At 42.8% G+C, this 5,000-nt stretch overlaps 1 long non-coding RNA gene across 4 annotated transcripts in view; it reads left to right on the forward strand.

Moving 5' to 3' along the window:
• LOC126996765 (uncharacterized) overlaps positions 1-4,732 on the forward strand; it is an 8,697-nt gene extending 3,965 nt beyond the window's left edge. For 3 of the 4 annotated variants that reach the window (XR_007751480.1, XR_007751483.1, XR_007751481.1), the window contains exons 2-3: positions 3,999-4,343; positions 4,413-4,730. This is a non-coding gene — a long non-coding RNA (uncharacterized LOC126996765). Of the gene's footprint in view, positions 1-3,998; positions 4,344-4,412 lie in introns of all 4 variants that reach the window. The other variant, XR_007751482.1, reaches the window with a different exon arrangement.
• Positions 4,733-5,000: the final 268 nt, after the last annotated feature.

The raw sequence follows: 5,000 nt of genomic DNA on the forward strand, positions 1-5,000 counted from the left end.
ACACACACACACACACACACACACACACACACACACACAAACACATATATTCAAGGCTTCGTGATCTCGTTTTGATATTTAATTAGAGCGATGGGGAATACCCGACACCACCACTACTACTACTACTACTACTACTACTACTACTACTACTTCAGATTTTCAGATTTTATTGAGAAAAGGGAGGGGGGGGGGGTAATTACAGAGGAGGGGAGGGGTACATACATATTACTTAATATAACCTAAAGCTACACAAATCCATTGAATGAATGTACTACTACTACTGCTACTTCTACTACTACTACTACTACTACTACTACTACTACTACTACTACTACTACTACTACTACTACTACTACTACTACTACTATTACTAGTAATATTAGTGAAATTGATGATTTTGCTCCATAAATTTTTACTTCTATGAGAGAGAGAGAGAGAGAGAGATATAATCAGACATCTATTCACACACACACACACACACACACACACACACACACACACACACACACACACGCACGCGCACACACACACAAATTCCATCACGAAATACCACCACTCTCTCTCTCTCTCTCTCTCTCTCTCTCTCTCTCTCTCTCTCTCTCTCTCTCTCTCTCTCTCTCTCTCTCTCTCTCTCTCTCTCTCTCTCTCTCTCTCTCTCTCTCTCTCTCTCTCTCTCTCTCTCTCTCTCTCTCTCTCTCTCTCTCTCTCTCTCTCTCTCTCTCTCTCTCTCTCTCTCTCTCTCTCTCTCTCTCTCCTTCTTCTTCTTCTGCACAAAGACCGACTGCAAAATCATTCAGAAGGACCTCAATCACATTATCGAATGGTCAGAAAAATGGCAAATGTCCTTTAATGTTGACAAATGCAAAGTCATGCACATTGGGTCCAGAAATAGTAACCATACATACATCATGAATGGGAAACCTTTGCAAGCGATGCAGGAGGAAAAGGATCTTGGAGTCACTATCAGCAGTGACCTGAAACACGCGAATCACTATAAAAAAGCATACAACAAGGCCAACATTATGCTCGGGTTCATAGCGAGGAACTTCGAGTGTAAAACACCAGACGTGATGCTGTCCTTGTATAATTCCATGGTAAGACCGCACCTCGAGTATGCAGTACAGTTCTGGTCTCCTAATTACAGAAAGGACATTGCTTTACTGGAAAGGATTCAACGACGCACACGAAGATGATTCCAACCTTAAGGGCTCAACCGTACAAGGAACGACTCAAGCGACTCAATCTCTTTACACTGGAGAAAAGACGCCTACGAGGGGATATGATTCAAGTCTTCAAGTACCTGAAAAAGTTCAATAACGTCGATTACTCCAAATTCTTTGAACTGCAAACCAACTCAAGAACTAGAAATAACGGTTTACTCATTCAGTCGAGTCGATGTAACACAGACATCGGAAGGAGTTTCTTTTCAAACTGAGTTCTCTTTCACTGGAACAATCTTCCCTCAGAAGTAGTAAATGCAAATACCATCAACTCCTTCAAATATAGAATCGACCGTCATTTTGTTGCGTCCGGAATTTTTATTTATTTATTATTATTATTTTTTTTTTTAATGTCTCCGCCTATTGCGCCGGTAGGCTTGCTTGAGGGGCCTGGATGGTATTCGGCCCCAGCCCATCATGGCGCAGGCAAGTGTTTATAGTGGCGCCATCTGAAGACGGAGGTGCTTTCATTTGCTCCTCAATGTCGAGGTGCTTTCATCTGCTCCTCAAGCCCAAAGTGGCTGATGAACAGATTAAATCACCAAAGCGGGCAACCTCGTAATAAGCCAATAATAGGCTTTCTGTTGCCTGCATTTCCATGTTTCCACGTTTCTTCGTCTTCTTCTTCTTCTTCTTCTTCTTCTTCTTCTTCTTCTTGTCCTCCTCCTCCTCCTCCTCCTTCCACATCCGGGTATTTTTTGGGTATGTTCTTTTGCTCAGAAAGTGACCTCGTTTTCCTCCTCTAATTTTCTCTCCCTTCTTTCCTCTCTCTCTCTCTCTCTCTCTCTCTCTCTCTCTCTCTCTCTCTCTCTCTCTCTCTCTCTCTCTCTCTCTCTCTTTCACTTCCTTATCGGCAAAACTTTCTCTCCAGTTTATTTTTTTCCTCCGTTCAAATTCGAAAGCAGATTTTTATTTTTATTTCTTTTTTCTCTTTTTCTCTCGCTTTCTTTCTTTGTTTCTTACTTTATTTTTTCCTCTCTTTCTCTTCCTTTTTTTCTTTCTTTTATTCTTTCTCTGTCTTTCTCTTGTTTTTTTTCATCTATTTTTCTATCTCTTTTCTCAATCTTTCTTCTTCTTCTTCTTCTTCTTCTTCTTCTTCTTCTTCTTCTTCTTCTTCTTCTTGCGGTCCGTAATGAGACTTAACATTGAAAGGCTCGATTTCTCAAACACTCTCGCCTCCCACAACTCCTATTTCCCAAGGCCACAAAGGGGATAAGTTGGGTTCTCATGAGTGCTTCTTCATGTTCACGGTGCCAAAGCCTTGTCAAACTATCACCAGGCTCATAACACTACCCATGGAAACACTAACACAACAACCTCTACCAAAGCCTTGTCAAACTATCACCAGGCTCATAACACTACCCATGGAAACACTAACACAACAACCTCTACCAAAGCCTTGTCAAACTATCACTAGGCTCATAACACTACCCATGGAAACACTAACACAACAACCTCTACCAAAGCCTTGTCAAACTATCACTAGGCTCATAACACTACCCATGGAAACACTAACACAACAACCTCTACCAAAGCCTTGTCAGACTATCACTAGGGTCATAACACTACCCATGGAAACACTAACACAACAACCTCCACCAAAGCCTTGAGAAACTATCACTAGGCTCATAACACTACCCATGGAAACACTAACACAACAACCTCCACCAAAGCCTTGTCAAACTATCACTAGGCTCATAACACTACCCATGGAAACACTAACACAACAACCTCTACCAAAGCCTTGCCAAACTATCACCAGGCCCATAACACTACCCATGGAAACACTAACACAACAACCTCTACCAAAGCCTTGTCAAACTATCACCAGACTCATAACACTACCCATGGAAACACTAACACAACAACCTCCACCAAAGCCTTGAGAAACTATCACTAGGCTCATAACACTACCCATGGAAACACTAACACAACAACCTCCACCAAAGCCTTGAGAAACTATCACTAGGCTCATAACACTACCCATGGAAACACTAACACAACAGCCTCTACCAAAGCCTTGCCTAATGTGTGTGCGTGAGCTTCGAATTTTCGCTCGGGAAAGTCTGGGCAGAGCTGACCCGTCTATGCATGCGCTATATATAAGTGGGACGTTATGCTCTGCTCTCCTCGGCGGCTTCCTGTGTCTCGTCTGGGGTTTAAGGGTCGTCTTCTTGAAGTAAAACCTTGCGACGCCCAGAAGCTCTAGATATTTGACAAGGCTTTCGTTGGTGTTGTGGGCATTTCCAGCGGTAGTTTCATGACCCTGGTGGTAGTGAGACCCTTCCTCTGTATCGTGAACCTGAGAAAACACACATTAGAACCCGATTGATCTCCTTTCCGGCCCTTGTAAATAGTTGATGTAGCTACACTCATTTCACAAGGCTTTCGGAGGAGTTGTGGGCATTTCCAGCGGTAGTTTTATGACCCTGGTGGTAGTGTGATCCCTCTTCTGTACCGTGAACCCAAGAAACACTCATTAGGACCCGATTGATCTCCTTTTCTGCCTTTGGAATAGGTGATGTGAGAGGTGGAAATGTGTGAGGATATGAGTACCGTGTGTGTGTCTTCTCCTTAACGCGGGTTTGAAGAACGAGTCTGGGCGATCGCCGTGTAAGAATTTGAAAGTTCTTGTTCTGCGCGCTTTGCAACACTCGTATTCCCAAACATATCGCGGCTCACACACTCACATTGGACAAGGCTTCGCTGGAGGTTGTGTTAGTGTCTCCATGGGTAGTGTTATGAGCCTAGTGATAGTTTGACAAGGCTTTGGTGGAGGTTGTTGTGTTAGTGTTTCCATGGGTAGTGTTATGAGCCTAGTGATAGTTTGACAAGGCTTTGGTAGAGGTTGTTGTGTTAGTGTTTCCATGGGTAGTGTTATGAGCCTAGTGATAGTTTGACAAGGCTTTGGTAGAGGTTGTTGTGTTAGTGTTTCCATGGGTAGTGTTATGAGCCTAGTGATAGTTTGACAAGGCTTTGGTGGAGGTTGTTGTGTTAGTGTTTCCATGGGTAGTGTTATGAGCCTGGTGATAGTTTGACAAGGCTTTGGTGGAGGTTGTTGTGTTAGTGTTTCCATGGGTAGTGTTATGAGCCTGGTGATAGTTTGACAAGGCTTTGGTAGAGGTTGTTGTGTTAGTGTTTCCATGGGTAGTGTTATGAGCCTGGTGTTAGTTTGACAAGGCTTTGGTAGAGGTTGTTGTGTTAGTGTTTCCATGGGTAGTGTTATGAGCCTAGTGATAGTTTGACAAGGCTTTGGTAGAGGTTGTTGTGTTAGTGTTTCCATGGGTAGTGTTATGAGCCTGGTGATAGTTTGACAAGGCTTTGGTAGAGGTTGTTGTGTTAGTGTTTCCATGGGTAGTGTTATGAGCCTAGTGATAGTTTGACAAGGCTTTGGTAGAGGTTGTTGTGATAGTGTTTCCATGGGTAGTGTTATGAGCCTAGTGATAGTTTGACAAGGCTTTGGTAGAGGTTGTTGTGTTAGTGTTTCCATGGGTAGTGTTATGAGCCTGGTGGTAGTTTGACAAGGCTTTGGTAGAGGTTGTTGTGTTAGTGTTTCCATGGAGAAAAAGAAAAAAAGGAAGGAAGGAAAAGAGGAAGAAAAATATGTAAATGGACAAAATAAATTTAAAAAGAAAGAAAGAAAGGGAAAAAGAAATGCAAATGAAAGAAAGAGAAAGAATGAAAGCAAGCAAGAGAGAGAGAGAGAGAGAGAGAGAGAGAGAGAGAGAGAGAGAGAGAGAGAGAGAGAGAGAGAGAGAGAGAGAGAGAGAGAGAGAGAGA

This window comes from Eriocheir sinensis, chromosome 11, assembly GCF_024679095.1.
Source record: "Eriocheir sinensis breed Jianghai 21 chromosome 11, ASM2467909v1, whole genome shotgun sequence".
NCBI lineage: Eukaryota > Metazoa > Arthropoda > Malacostraca > Decapoda > Varunidae > Eriocheir > Eriocheir sinensis.